The following is a 16369-nucleotide window of genomic DNA, read 5'->3' on the forward strand; positions in this document are numbered from 1 at the left end:
ACTTGCATAGGTGCATCATCAAGATAAAGCCATACAAACAAGGTATCTATATTACAATATGCATCACTTTAAAATCTAAGAAAGAGGTTTTTCATACTACTGAGCAATCTGATCTTTACATAAACATTTGTATTACAAGGTGATTAAAGTAAAGCCATAAGAGCTCCGTGGTGCGGAGTGGTAAAGCTGCAGTACTGTAGTCTGAGCTCTCTGCTCATGAACTGAGTTTGATCACAGCAGAAGCTGGGTTCAGGTAGCTGGCTCAAGATTGACTCAGCCTTCCATCCTTCCAAGGTCGGTAAAATGAGTACCCAGCTTGGTGGGGGGGGAAAGTGTAATGACCGGGGAAGGCAGTGGCAAACCAGCCCATTAAAAAGTCTGCTGTGAAAATGTCATAATGCGACATCACCCCAGAATCAGAAATGACTGGTGCTTGCACAGGGGACGACTTCCTTTACTTTTAAACATATAACTATCTTCTAAGCACCACACACATATAAGTATCTTCTAAGCACCACATAATGTTCCCCCGAGTAGGAGTTAGGGTTTCTTCTCTGGTAGATGTCAACTGGGAAGGGGAGGTAGCATAGTCTAGCCCAATTGCATCAGATCTAGGAAGCTAAGCAGGGTCAGTACTTTGAAGGGAAACTGCCAAGGAAGACTCGGCAGAGGAAATTAATGGCAAACCACCTTCTTCTCACTTGCTTGAAGGGTACATATTTCCCCTCTACCACCATCATTACCTTAAAGCCCATATTTGGAATGGACTTCAGTGTCTCATAGTTCAGTTGTACAATTTTTTATTCACTAAACGAGTTGTAGTTCTATGTTCTCAATCACTCTCCTGGAGGCCTTTCATCATATCCAGGGAAATCCTTTACCTCTGCTTGTTTTGGGCAGTGCTTTGATAATTGCTGCTCTTCAGCTGGGGCTTCATAATTGGTCTTCTTGATCATTTCCCCATTCCTGGAGTTCAGATGGCATTATTGTCAGCTCATGACAGCAGCAGCCGGAAAATTCTTGGCAAAGCCAGCCTACGCATTACTTTCTGACTCCACAGATCATTCCTGATGTTGTGCACATCTTTTTTTTTTTTTTTGCTTTCCCTCCCCCCCACCCCCAAATGAAGATATAATTTATTTTGAACTTAAATGCCCTGGCTTTTTTTTGTGGAAGTTTAATTGGAACACACAGTGGTAGTTGCTTATATCTGCTGAACTAAAATATCCCATTTTTGGATGGAAGTTTCATTTGAACACATCGTGGTAGTACTTAGGGGTGTGCATTCGGTTCGGCTGAATCGAAGAACCTCCGAATCACCCCTGATTCGGAAGTATACGGTGCCATATACTTCCGAATCCAATTGGAAGCCATTATACAGGAACCATATACGGCTCCCTGTATACATCTGAATCAATATTCGGAAGTATATGGAAGTCCATAAAAAAGGCAGGAAAGGAGCTTCTGCAGCCTCAGGGGAGCTGCTTACCTCCTTTTCCGCCTTTGGAAGCCTTTTCCTGCCTCTCCCATAGCCTCCCTAGGATCAGGGAGGGAGCGGGAGGGGAAGAGGAGCCTAGCAGCCAATCCAAAGCATGCATTTGCAGAATGCATTGCAAATGCATGCTTTGCAGGGCTGTTGTGTAGCTGATGGCTGGGCTAATCCCCCAGCCATCAGCAACATTGTTGTTCTTTTGTTTACTTGGGTATCCAAGTAAACAGTGTTCTCTGGCCAATCACAGAACAGTGGTATTTTTTGAAACTGCTCTGTGTAGGGCCAGAGCACCTTTTTAAGGAGTCTGCCTGACTGGATTCCATTCGATTGCTGCTGTGTTGGTGTTGGTGTGTGAGAGAGATTTTGCTGTGCTGGCCCTTGGCCTCAGCTACTGCTGCACTATCTCAGCCTTGCCTGACCTGCCTGGAGAAGAGAAGACATCTAAGGTAAGTCTGTCTTGGGGTTTTTGTTTTTATTTTAGTTAGTAAAAGGACTTTTTAAGACTCAGAGTCCCTTTACTTATCCAGATTTGGGTGGGTGGATACTGGGTAGCTTATTTGGGGTTAGGGTTAAAGGGTTCTGCTGGGGGTGGGGGCCTTGGGTGGGGTGGGTTGCCAATTTGACTATATCTTACTTTAGTGAGAGGACTTTTAAAACTGCAGTGTCCTTTTACTTTTCCTGATTTGGGTGGCTTAGATTTCTTGGGATTAGGGTGAAGGTTTTTTGTGGGGGACGGGTTTGTAAAGCTCCTGTATTGTTAAAAGTCAAGTTTTTTACTGTTTTAAAAGGATTCTGTGTTTGATTTGTTGCTGCTGTGTTGTGCTGCTGTTGTTCCTTTTCTCTTCTGGTTCTTGCGGGGGGCCGTTTGGCCTAATTTTCATTGATAAAAAGGTCACTTTTTAAACAGTTGAGTTTGTTGGCCTTTTCTCAGTGATTTGGATCTGTTGTTGTTGGTTTTGCACCGTGTCCTGTTGTCCCTTTTCCTGGTTCTGTTTTTTTTTTTTTTTGGGGGGGGGGGGTGTTGTTGACTGATTTGGCCTGAGGTTTTTTATTGTTGAAAAGGCCACTTTTTTAACAGTTGAGTTTCTTGGCCTTTTCTCAGTGATCTGTTGTTGTTGGGTTTGCATCCTGTCCTGTTGTCCCTTTTCCTGGTTCTGGTACGGGGTGGGTGGGTGTTAAAAGTTAAGTTTCTTTCTGTCACGTTTTTTTTTTAAATTACCTCTGGTTGGTGTGGGGGTTGGTGTGTGGGCTGTGTGAGGTGGGTCACTTTCATGTTTTTATAGAGTTATTTTTGGAGTCTGAGGGTGCTTTGGGTTTGGCTAGGGCCACTAAATAGGCTGCCACACTAATAAGGGTGTTTTTAGGGATTGTGTTTTTTGAATTTTTTTAAAAAAATTAATCCAGTTTAGGGCTTTATCTTCTTTCAAAATTCAACTAGGCCAGATAGGGGCAATTTAAAAAGATTTTAGGTTTCTCATAAAAGGCAGTGTGACTACTACAGGCTCCTGTTTAAAGAGACTAGGGTTGACTACTACATCAGGCTCCTGTTTAAAGAGACTAGGGTTGCAGTGCATCTTGCTTTCAGCCACTGAAAGCTGGTGCATCCTTAGATTTCCATAGGGTAAACCACAGCTTCTCTCTAGTTATAGGGGACACCTGATTTCTAGTTTGCAAGGAAATCCAGTTTGTCCCAGGATCTAGTTAGGAGAAGTTTAACTAGGAAGTTATAACAAGGATTGCCTTCATCTCAAGGTAGCCTTTTACAAACTGTAGCCAGGTAGAGGCAGGATCATCTAGTGTCCCAAAATTTACCAGACTACTACTACCCCAACCCAAAGAAGGACAGGTTAGGGACCAAAAAAAACAAACGGGTTTTGGTGGGAGGGTTTTTAAAAAGAAGTCAGGGCACCTGTTGCTTCAGGGTACAGTGTAGTGAGTTAGGTTTGTAAAAAACCTCATTCTCAGTTCAGATTGTTTGAGACTGGCCAAGGGTGAAATGAGTGACCAGTAGCAGAAGAGGGGCCCTGGGGGCAAGGCCAAGGAGAAGACTAGAGGGGTGGAGGGGAGGGGGAGGACCCAGGTTTCCCCTCCAAACCTGTGCGTAGGGCCACTCCACAGCTGCCCTCCAGCTCTGGCCAGAGTGTGATGAAGAAGGCCCGCCTTGGGCCCTTCATTGAGGCTGCTGCTGGGGCACCCCCAGCAGAGGTGCCATTAAGTGCTGTCACTGAGCAGGTTCTGCTGCTCAGGCAGTCTCTCCTCCAGCTGATGTCGCTCAGCCTCAGCAGCCAGAGGAGGGGCAGCAAGAGCAGCCCTCCTTGGAGATGAGCTTTGGGGACAGTTTTCTGTCCTAAGCAATCACCCCAAGGAGGGTGCAGAGTGTTGTGCAGGAGCTGGAGGAGAAGCTGGTTGAGGAGGACCAGCCCCCTTCTTTAGTTCCTTCGGGCACCAACAGTTCTTCAGGGGATGGTCAGGAGGGGAGGCTGCATGGGGTGGAGGGGGAAGAAATGGAGACACACGAGGTGCCTCCATCTCCACCCACTTCCCCCCGGCAGCCAGCCCCTCCTGCCACCGCAAGACACGATGTATCTGCCCCGAGTGAGAAACAGACACTGACAGGCATGCCAGGGCACCGCCTGATCGGTGACGTCAGCACATGCTGGAACTCCACCTGTGCCATGCTAGAGCGCATGGTGGAGCAGAGAGCAGCCCTGGATGCCTTTGTCTCCGAGACAAGGGACTTTCGGGATGAGAACCGTCTCACCCAAGAGATTGGGTGGTCATTTCTCAGACTGTGGAGGATCTTGGGCCCTTCAAGACCCCCACAAAAATGCTTTCGTCTGACATGGTGAGCATCACACTGGTCGTCACCATGGTCCACATGGCCCGTAAGACCTGGACTCATTTCTAGTGCCAGCTCAAGGCCATGCAGACGTTCTTCCAGCAGTGTGCGCCCTGGTTGTTAGGCTGCAGGAAAAATGCAGACTTTCACCCAGGATAAGTTCTACATGATGGCAATCATGTTAGATCCGTGCCTTAAGGGCATGATCGCCGAGCAGGCCAATGAGCTCGATCACTGGCGAGACAAGCTCTCCTAGAAGGTCAAGCGCTGCAGAGTCAGGGTGGGCCCAGTGTTGGTAGCTGAGGAGGAGGGGGGTGGAGGCAGCTCATCTGCCACTTCCACTGCTGTTCATCCCCAACCTGCCCAGCTAGGCAGTGTTTCCCACCAGACTCATGTAAGAAGAGTGCCAAGATGACACTCATTCGGCGGCTCATTGGCCCCTCTGAGAGCGGTAGGCCCCTGAGAGCGGAGACGGGTACTGTGATGGTGAGGGACTATCTTTCAGAGCCCAACGAGTTGCAGGAAACGTCTCCTTTGGACTATTGGGTCATGAAGGAGGGAGTCTGGCCAGCCCTCTCCTCCATGGCCAAGGCATTCCTCTCATGCCCATCGACGAGCGTGCAGAGTGAGCACGTCTTTTCACATATGGGTAACATTGTCTGCCCACATCGCAATTGCCTGCAACCATGGACAGTTGAGCAATTGGTCTTCCTGAAGGTCAACTTGCCTCTGTTTGGCTCCCCAAACATAGACTTTGAGAGTGAATGAAGTGAGCACCTACTTGTGCCTGCATCCTCTCTTGGTCCACGCTTGGAAGGTGGTTGTAAAACTCTCTCCCACTCAGCATAGACAGGGTCCAAAGACAGCCCAAAAACTCACTCACAAATTGATTGGCAATGCACCCCCCTCCACCACTCATCCATCCCCAAACCAAAAGTGAATGCAGGTTTAAAATTTGCAAAGCAATCCAAATTTCGCCAGTCCCCATCCACACATGCCTAATACTGAAAGGGCCATTGCAGCCCCCAACTATAACCGACAGCACCCACAGGACCAGCCAGGATAACCCAGTTTTTTTTTCAGGGACAGGAGGAAGAAAGAGGGAGGTGCCAGTGATGATGCCAGGCAGCCAGCAGCCATACCAATGCTGAGGTCCCTATAATGGAACTGTGATAGCTGGTGTGTTGCTGCTGAGCTGAGAGAGAAGGAATGGTTCCCTTCCTCTCACACAATCTGAGGCCCTCCCAGTGATCTTCCTCATTTGGGGTGCAACTCTGGCTCGCCTTCTCGTGGTGCATCCTGGGTAACGCAAAAGAGCCTGGACCAGCCAACCATCCATCACTCAAGGTAAGTCTAAATGCTTCTTGCTTTGTGTCAGATACAGAATGATGTGGAGCTAGGTGTGGTCCACCGCTTCTCTTGTATGAGAGTTGTGTTGTTTTGGGCAGGGCTGGAGAGCTGGCATCTGTAGATTGCGTGTTCTGTGGCAGGGAAGCTGGCATCTGGGTGAGAGACCCAGAACCAGCATGCTTGCTGTGCTTGGCCAGCTCTCCCCATGTTGTTTGGGGCAGGGCTGGAGAGCCGGCATCTGTAGATTGCGTGTTCTGTGGCAGGGAAGCTGGCATCTGGGTGAGAGACCCAGAACCAGCATGCTTGTTGTGCTTGGCCAGCTCTCCCCACATTGTTTGAGGCAGGGCTGGAGAACTGGCATCTGGGTTTGCTGCATCCAGGTCTGCAGAGCAGATTGTGTTTTGTGTGGCAGTGATGTTGGCAACTGAGTTTGTATTGGTTCCAGGCCAGCAGGGTTCATAGAGTAGATAGAGGGATGTAGTGCATTTGGGTCCTATAGAGATTCTCTGGTGTGAAATTAGGTTTGGCTTTGGGTTCCCCAGGAACTGGACCTCCTGGTCCAATTTTTTTTGGCCTTGTGGGTTTTGTGGGGGACAGTGCCCTGAAGCTGTACAGCAGTTTGGGGAGCTCTTCTCAAAACCCCCTGCTCCCCAGAGCCACTTTTCCATGACAATTACAGTGGGGGAAGTGGCTCTAATTGGTTTTTTCTCACCATTGGGAAGAGTGTTCCTTTTGGGGTACCCACAGATGGGTGCAGTCTTTTTGGGTTGGGGGGCTGCATGCGGGGGAGTCCCCTGAAGCTGCCGTGCAGTTTTGGGGCCTCTCCCTCAAACCCCCCTCTGGACAGAGCCACTTTCCCCACAGCAATTAGAGTGGAGGAAGTGGCTAATTGGGCTTTCCCCAGCATTGGTGGCAATGGGCCTTTTGGGAAACCCAAAGACAGGGACCCCCTGGCCCAATCTTTTTGGGACTTAGGGGTTTTGTAGGGGAGAGTCCCCTGCAAGTTCCCTGCAGTTTTGGGGGCTCTCCCTTGAATCCCCTGCCCCCCAGTAGCCTCTGATTATGCCCTATGTTGCCATTGATTTCAATGCCCCGTAGGGTATAATGGTGGGATAGGGACACCCTCTTTGGGTGCCCCTGGAGTGGAACCACCTGGCCCAATCTTTTTGGGACTTGGAGGGTGTAGGGGAGAGTCCCCTGCAGGCCCCCTGCAAATTTGGGGGCTCTCCCTCAAACCCCTTCCCCTCCAGGTGGTTTCCAATATACCCTATGTAGCCATTTAATGGCACATAGCATATAATGATGGGATAGGGGCACCCTCTTTGGGTGCCTCTAGAATGGGACCCCCTGGCCCAATCTTTTTGGGACTTGGGAGGTTTGTAGGGAAGAGTTCTCTGCAGGTCCTCTGCAAATTTGGGGGCTCTCCCTCAAACCCCTCCCCTCCAGGTGGCTTCCAATATACCCTATTTTGCCATTGATTTCAATGGCCATAGGGTATAATGGGGCCATATATTCGGAAATAGCCGTACATCTACCGTATATACGGCTATTCCAAGTACCAATATTCAGAAATATACGGTATTCTGAATATTTTGGCCCGTATATTTCCAAATCCGATAAATTCTGATTTTTTTTTCCATACCCCTATACTCTCAACTGCTGCTGATATATATCAGGTTACACCAAGTTTTTGTGCATTCAGTATGGACATTCTGTTCTTCTTGTGTTCTTTTGTCACATCTTCTCTCCTTATGTGCATAGTTAATTCCATCGCCTCCTTTCTTTTCCAATGTCACACAGCATGTGCTCTTAATCTCACAGTTCACCATCATAAAGAAGTCACACATTTACACAATGCAGATAGCTCTCCAATGCTTCCTTTAAAAAAAAACACACACAAAAAACTTCATGCATCATCACACACCGCAACAAGAAAAAGACAATCCCATTACTGCAACTGTTTATTCCAGACAGACTAGAATACTTACAGACACAGAACTCTACTTGTATGGGATTAATTCTATATGTAGAATCAAGGGCACTACATGAACGTTCAATTTCTGTTTATACAACTTTCTGCTATGTAGTGAGATTTAAAACTAGAATGTAAAAAGTCTAGTTGGAGACCATTCCAAAAACTACTTCAGCTGTGTTTCTGCATGTTTCTAGAGTGAACTACTGAAGATCACAGTAGGAGTTAAGTTGTACCTTTAAAACCAACAAATTTTTATTCAGAATGTAAGCTTTCGTGTGCTCTAAGCACACTTCATCAGATGAGGAATCAGGTACAAATCACATCATATGCACAAATCAGAGTTCATTTAAATGTAACACATTTCAATTGAACTTCACCAATTAAGGTTCCACTTCCATGCATTTTTCTATATTCATATCCCTTGAAATGAAAATAGGTTTGGCATCTGCAAAAAAAAAAAATCAGCTGTGACATTGACAAAGAGAAGCAATGTTGTGTAGTGGTTAGAGAGTCAGTCAAGGATCTTGGAAACCCAGGTTTGAATTCCCACTCTGCCACAGAAGTTTGCTGGGTGACCAGAATCGCTACGGAGTGAGAAAGAGAGCGGAGAGGGAAGGCTGTGAGGCAACAGCCTACCAAACTGAAGAATATTCTGTCTCCCACTCTGGCCTCTCCTATAGATCCTTTACACCCCAGTTGCACACAATCTAATGAAAAGAGGGACACACGTTTGATAGTGTGTAAGCTATGTGTTTCCTAAAGGTCTCTTATTTGCAAACCTGCTAGACTAAGGTTGTACTTTGATGTGAAGTAAACAGAGAACACTGCTTCTTAGATTTTTCACTTGACAGATAAGACACAGATGGAGATGAACCACAAAGGTTATTTAACTGAAAACAAGGTATTTCATTTGATAAATATGATGTGCAGATAACTTATCTGGCTGTCAAATAAAGTAAATAACCCCTGAGAGGAGATTTGATTCCCCTTTTTCTGGACAGGGTACTTTGGCAGATTCAAGGCTGCTCTTTTCTGTTACAGAGCACCTTACCTCAGAACCTGCACAACCCCAGTTAGGAATGCTGGACCCTTAACAGGGTGTTTATTTGTACCACTAAAATAAACTTTCTTTCCTAACTCCCAAACCCTAACTAAAAAGCCTAATAAAAGCCTGGCTAAGTTGACACTCCTTTTCAGAGCAGCAGAATTCTTATCCAAAAGTAAAAAAAAGTTTCTTCACATTTATTTGTTTGTTTGTTTAATCATATTTATATCCTGCCCTTTCCACAAGCAGACTCAGGGTGGCTAACAATCAGAGCAGAGGCTGGTTCACTCCCACCCATCCAATTGAGTTCCATAGGGTCTGACTGGCAGACAATCACTTGGATTTGTAGGAAGCCTAAATCACAAGGATTGGTTCAGATGTTGGAGGAGAGGTGGGACTTTTAAGGATTTTTGCCATAGTGACCTTGGGCCTGTCACATACTTTCAGCCTAGCCTATGTCACAGGGCTCTTGCAAAGGTAACATGGAGGACATGAAAGTGATGCCATTCACTTTGGCTCTCCATTTAGGGAGAAATGTGGGATATAAACAAAGGGTTGTTTAAAAAAAAAAAAATAACACCCCTGGGTTTTGTTGACTTTGATTTTTCTAGGCTTTAGATATGGTTCTGGATATTTTTCTGAGTAAGAAAAAACTGGGTTTTCCCCACACAATTTGTTTTCCAGTTTTTGTGTTGCTGTTCAAGAAATTACTGGCCTAAATGGGTTTGGCAACTGTGTCCTTGAGGAAAACAGCCCACATATATACCCTTAATGCATTCCCACTCTGTTATGTTTGGCAGGCTTGATTCAAGGGTGACTAGGTGGGATAGACAGCGGAAGAAAGAACCATTTAAGATAACATAAATGCTACCGAGGAGCCTGTGGACCCTCCTAAGGGCTTTTGTTCTTTATTAAAAACTCTTTCATCTCCCATCAAAACTCCACAAGTCTTGTTTCCCAAGCAAAACCCTACATATTTCCACTGAATTTCACTGTAGTTCAATTTGGTGGCAAAGTGGGTATTACATTCAAATCACGGATGCAGAAAAAAATTATTAAAAATAATTTAAGTGTCACTTGCGATAGCAGCCCAAACACATTCTGTGTTTATTCAGGGGCTCCTCAGATCCCTTGTAAAGCTGCATATTAAAAAAAGGAGTCATGTATTCTCCATTCACAATTCCTCAAAGCCAGAAGGTAAGAAAAAGACTTTATTAACGGCAAAAGAAAAGGTTTCCCTTCATAATGAACCTTCTGCCTGTATTGAAGAAAAGCCATCACTTGCCGCTCCTTTTCTAATAAATGGTTTCTTTAGGGTTTAATTAACTTCTCTCCGCTCTCCCTTTGTGGAGAAGTGTCATTCTAACCACAAGACAAACTCTGTTTGCTCCTGTTCTCAGGAGTGCTACATTGTCAGATAACTGTTCAGTATGCTGGAACCTTCCTGTTTAAACATAAATGATAGCACTGGGGAGGCAAGGGGGTGGATGGTAAAGGTAATAATGAAGTACACGACTTCTTCTCTCCACGGTCATTGGTTTTAATACCAGGACATAGACAAATGAAGTTGCAACAGTCTTTGCTTCCTGATTTCCTGTGCAGCAGGAAAGGCTTCAAATCCCTGTCATTGACTCCAGGGGACATTGAAGGGTATTTAGGGCTGCACTTTACAGCACCTAAGCCACATGGGTTGCCAGTTCTGGGTTGGGAAATTCCTGGAGATTTTGGGCGTGGAACCTGAGGAGGGTGAGATTTGGGAACAGGATGGACTTCGATGGGCCATAATGCCATAGAGCATACCTTCCATAGCCGCCATTTTCTTCAGGGAAGCTGATCTCTGTTGCCTGGAGATCAGGGCTTTGTTTTGCAGCAGGAACTCCTTTGCATATTAGGCCACATACCCCTGATGTAGCCAGTCCTCCAAGTCTCTTAGTAAAGGGTCTACTGTAAGCTCCAGGAGGATTGGCTACATCAGGGGTGTGTGGCCTAATGTAAAAAGGAGTTCCTGCTACGAAAAAAAAGCCCTGCTGGAGATCAGTTGTAATCCCAGGAGATCTTCAACCACCACTTGGAAGCTGACAATCCTAGTTTTTGTAGAAAATACACATGAGAGATTCAGCCTGACCACCAGGTAGTGCTCGTTACAGGTTTGGGGAGGCCTTGGGCAGAGAGTACCCAAGGGCCCCTTTCAAACCACCACCAGCTCCCCCACATGTCTCCCTTTCCACCCACTCACCTGTGTCCCCTCCACTTGGCTGTACATCCTTCCTCCACTCACAAGCCCTCCCATTGCCTGCATCACAGTCATGTCTTTTTTCTGACAGCTCTGGCTAGTGTGTGCAAAGTTGGTAGTGCTGCTGCAGCCATGTACCACCTGCATTCGTTTCTACATCAGTGCTGAATAGCTGGGAGATTGTAAGTGAAGGACACCCAGATAAGTGGCAGGAAGGAGTGTGGGTCTGTGACAGTGGCCCCACCATCAGCTCTGGGCCCCAGCAGCTGCCCACATCAAGGAATGCTGTTACCAGCCCTGCCACTAGCTCTTACTCCCCCCTCACTGAATCTCTATGTCACTTTCTAAATTCAATCCAAGCTAGAGTTCTGAGTCAGAGTCAAGAGTCAGCACAAAGGTCAATTACTGGGAAGCGGAGTCCAGTTCAAAGCGTAGTCCAGAAAGCAGGGTCCTACATTTCAAGTTCCGGTTCCGGGAGTGGTCGGGGCGGACGGCTTCTTTATCACCGCTCAGTGAAACTGTATATTTTATCTTGTTGTTTTATTTACCCTTTCATTTAACTTCATCAATTTACTCTTAATCTGATAAGGAAACCTCAAGGAGTTTGTGTTAGTGCCAAGTAGCTTTTTAAGCTGTTGCCTTGATGCTTTGGTGTCGATAGTTATTATCTTGTCCTACATTTCAGGGCTGTACATGGGAGTAAGCAGAGAGAGTCTGAAATAAAAACCCCAAGGCTGGTCCAAAGGTCACAGGACCAGAGCAGAATCTCCAGTTGCAGAGTCAGGTGGATGGTGACTTATTGCTTCTGCACCTAGCCCGTCCTCCACATCTGTATTTATGCTAGCTATGTAGCTGGGCTAAGTTGAGCTTGGGAGCGGCTGAGCAACTTGGCTTGTTAGCTCTAGGTGCTGTTAAGCTGCCAAACATGTGTTGTGTCTCCATTCCTGCAACTCATGTCACACCCTTTGCCGGCCATGTTCCTGTGGCTCTGGGGATGAAGGAGGTGAGACCATGTGGGGGATGTAATCTGAGTTTTGAGTCTGAGTTACAAGTGCCAGCCCTTTCGTTGAAGAGTGGCGGTAGCTTTCAAAACCCCACCCCAGTGACACCCTGCCATGAATCCACTGGGTATACTTAGAACTCATCTGTGTGTCCTCTCTCAATAGCACAGTGCGGCTAAGTGCTTAATGGTGTGCTACTTCAACATGTGTTCTATATGGGATGATGTATAGGCTGCAACTGAGCTCACCTGCATGCATGCTCAACTCTGTACATACGTTTCATCTTAGGTTGGCACTTGTGACCCAGGAGCAGCCTGGATTCTGTTAGTTTGATCTGTGTTAGTTGAGATGTGGGTGGTTTTGTTTGCTGGCATTGGAGGCCCAGGTAAGCGCTCTACACCAATGTACAGAGTTTTCTGTAGGCTGCGTCCCCAGGCCAGATGCCCAAACATTTTTAATTGAAAAGTATTCATTTTAAAATGTATATTCCCGACTTCCATAGTTGAAGGCAGCCCACCATCAATTAAAACAAGAAAGCAATTCAATTTTCCCTTAAAGCCAAAGTTGGCACTTTCCCAGTCTAAGTTGGCAGGTATATCCTCCTCTTACCTACTTCACTATCCTTCTGAATCAGGCCCTCTATCTGCTTCAGACTCTGTCAAGCTTCTGCAGGGGGAAAACATATGTTTTTTCCTGTGCTTCTGGGACTTTTTTTTTTTTTAAAAATCCTTCTATAAAGAAACAATCAATATCAGTAAAATTGGGTCATTGCATTACTGAGGAGCAAACTGCAGGCAGCAAAGCAATCGTCCCCTGCACTTGATTTGTCTCTCTTGCTGTGCTCTAGGGGACGGCAGGCAATGGGGAAACTTGTCCTGCTGTCCTGGCCATAAACAAGCATTTGTGCCCCTGACGTGACTTGAATCAGTCATGGTCAGGCACAGCAAGGGGGGGTGGGGTTCGGCATTTTGTAATGAAAGAAAGTTAGCCAGGATCTCCCCTTTGACCTTTGTAGCACAGTTGTGCAAGTGTTATCTGTTTGGTAAAAGGGTACAAAAGTCAGCGCCAGAAGGCATGGTGTGATTCTTACCACAAACACTTTTTTCCCCTTATCCTAACGCACACAGAAAATTGATTTTCTACTGCTTTTCTAACAAGACCTCACCTATCCCACCCCTGAACCCCTAAACACTCCACTGCTGTCGTTACCACAAACATACAAAAAGCAATAGAGAATCACAGATAAGGAAATAATTATATAAAGAGAAATTCCATGAGAAAAACAAAGCAAACGACTAATATGAATTTATTATGAAAACACTGAGAAAACTGCATATACAAAAATCTAAAGTGCTAACTCAAACATCTCAAAATGCTTCCCTGAAAATTCTACTTTTACGCTGAGCCACTTCAGTGTGACATTTTAGAGCATTTAGTCATTTTACAATGGAACATAAAGGTCCCAGTTCTTCAAAATACAAGCATACAGTATTTAAATGAGACATAGTCAAATTAAATTTCATCTTTATGTTCAGCCTTCAGCCTAAATATCCTTTAGCTAGGATAGAATTTTCAAGTAAGAACTATGGCACTTCTGAGGTAGCAGTTTAGATTTTTGTATGAATAAATAGTTTTCTCAGTGCTTTCATAAATAAATTCATATTAGCATGTTGCTTAGTTATTCTCACATAATTTCTCTTTATATAATTATTACCAAAAGCTTGGCATGTCTATCTGCCTGTTTCTCAACTTGGTATATGATTTTTCTGTAATGGACTGATTAGGTTCTGCCTCTCCCTAAGAGGAGCCAATGAGAACCGATGAGAGTGACAGTTGAGAGAGACAATTGAATACAGACATTTTCTTCAGGGAACTGATCACACTGTAATTTGAGATCAGTTGTCATTCCAGGAAATCTCTGGGCCTCACCTGGAGTTTTGCGACCCTGCCAACCAGATGTCCCAAGGTACAGATGGATTCTTAGCCCGGTTTTATGTGCATGAGGATATAAGAATGCAGGTGTCCCAAGAAGGTACGGAGCGGTTCTTAGTCCAGTTTTATGTGCATGAGGATATAAGAACGCAGGTGAACAGGGAGTCTAGAATTACATCTAATAGCATTGCACTCTTAAGACCAAAGAAAAATTGCTTGAATGGTGGAGCCAGACCAGACTTTGCTGTTTTATAAGTCCAGTAAGCACTCAGTGGATCCTAGCATCTAGGGATCAGTAAATACAGTACCTGCCTACAGTACAACCACAGTGGTAGATCAAGAGAGTCAGTTATATAGTGTTTAATTTAATTTAATTTATTCAATTTATATCCCGCCCTCCCCACCAAAGCAGGCTTAGCACAGCGAACAGGGCCGGTAGACTTAAGCTAAAACACTTAAAACCATTTAAAACAACCTAGTTCCTAGTTCAAATCTCCAGTGAATCTTGCTAGGTGCCCTTGAGTCAGTGTCTCTCTGTCTCACCTACCTCACAGTGTTATGGTGAGGCTAAAATGGAGAAGAGAGAGCCATGTATCCAACCTTGAGCTCCTTAGAGGAAGGGTAGAATAAAAATGATCTAGACTGAGGGACAGTTGCAAAAGCAACCCTGTGGTTTCCTTTTCCAGTGATCTACCACGCTGACCCAACAGCAACAGGTAGAGGTGGCAGGTCTCCAGCATTCCAAAGCTTGAATCGTACCTGGTTGCTAATTTGATTCCCCACCCCACACTCCAGCCCGCCTTACCTTTTCCCCTCCCCCAGCTTTGCAAGCAAAGTTCTTCACTGAGCAGTTTGATTATCCTTCCTGTGCATTCCAGCTGATCATTTCTATCATGCCTCACTAGTCTGGGTTGCTTGCCAGAAGAAATCTCCCACCTGCTTGTACTGTCCTCCTGAACAACCTTCAGTCATATCCTGTTCACAGAGATGGACAGCCAACAGGGAGAATGAACAGTCTTTTCTGGGGGAATTGTCCAATAAGCTTTTTGCTAGTGGCAAAAAAAAGTATATGTCATAACTTTTAAATCCAGTGTTGTTGTTGCTGTTGCTGCAGCATTGAATATGAGTTCTGGAAAATTAGAACCCATGAATTCATGAGCTTTGGATGGAGCGTGGAATCTATTTCCTGAAATACTTACCTTGTCCTTTAAAAAATTAAGAAATGCTTGCCAAACAGATGCATCTGAGACATGTCTTAATGGCTTGGCATTTGATAACAGTGCCAGCTACATGACATAGGTGAACTAGCTAGCAGGAGCCCTGAAGGCAGAAGGAGGGCCTTTGGCCTTTATGGAGCTTACACATGAGCCACATATGGCAAAGAGTTGGTTCTTAGGATGCTGAGTCCATTCACTGCCCATGACCAAGTATGTGGGTATGCTAGGCATGTAACCTTCCACTATAGGTACATATATGAGAGGATAACCTCTGGCCACATGCACAGCAGTGTCATGACACTAAAACACGGTTTGTGCATTTCAACAGAAAAGGCAAGCAATGATGTCCTTCGATGCATACCAGGCTGAGTTCATCTGGGTTCACTTCCTGGCAAATGTTCTTTGGCTTGCAGCCTGAAACCCTCCCCAAAGCACCAGTAGATAATGGTTGTCCCTAAGTAACACTTTGGACTGGTGCCAGAAACAAGACTGTCAGACACCTGACAGAGAACCTGTAAGGACAATGATAGTGTGACATTATTCGCATCCCACACAAGCAAGCTGAAAAAGATACTGTCCAGTCAAATTCACTCAGTGGACTGACAGAGGCATTTTAGCAACTGGCTGGAAGAAGCCTGAGGCAGTTTCTAATCTCCAGCAGTTAGCGAGAGCACTTGTTTACTCTGTTCCCTGCTACAGTTATTGACTGTACAGTGTCTAATCAATGGCTGGCATTCCTTGGTGTGATTTTCCACCCTTTCCTGAATAGGCCTCCTTCCTCTGTTACTCAGCAAAAGGTTCAGTAAGGACTAGGTTTACCGGTCCCCAGGTCTGGGTGGGGGATCCCCCAGTTTTGCAGGCTCCTCCCCACCACCAGCCACCTGGCTGGTGGGGGAAAGCCCTACCCAAACAGACATGTGTCTTTAGATCTCAGGCAGGTTCAGAAGCTTGCAGCTGCTTCTGTTTTGGAAGGTCTCTGTGTGTGTCCTTTAATCTCAGTGAGACTGAAGCTGGGGTGGGGTGGGGGAATGAGCAGGAAGATCCATGTATGTATGTGAGAGAGAAGAAGCAAGAGAGCTCAATCCGTTCATTTTGCACTCCTTTCAGAAAATGTTTGTATAGTAAAACAGATAGTAAACCTCAGTGTGGGATAGAGGAAAACTCCACCCCCTAGACCTCTCTTTCAGTAATCTGGTTGAAATACAGCAGATTGTTACATTCGGCAAGTCCAGTAAGTAAAGCTATCTATACCATTGACCCAGGAAGATCACAAAAATGTGGGCAT

The sequence above is a fragment of the Heteronotia binoei genome, chromosome 6, assembly GCF_032191835.1.
Source record: "Heteronotia binoei isolate CCM8104 ecotype False Entrance Well chromosome 6, APGP_CSIRO_Hbin_v1, whole genome shotgun sequence".
Lineage (NCBI taxonomy): Eukaryota > Metazoa > Chordata > Lepidosauria > Squamata > Gekkonidae > Heteronotia > Heteronotia binoei.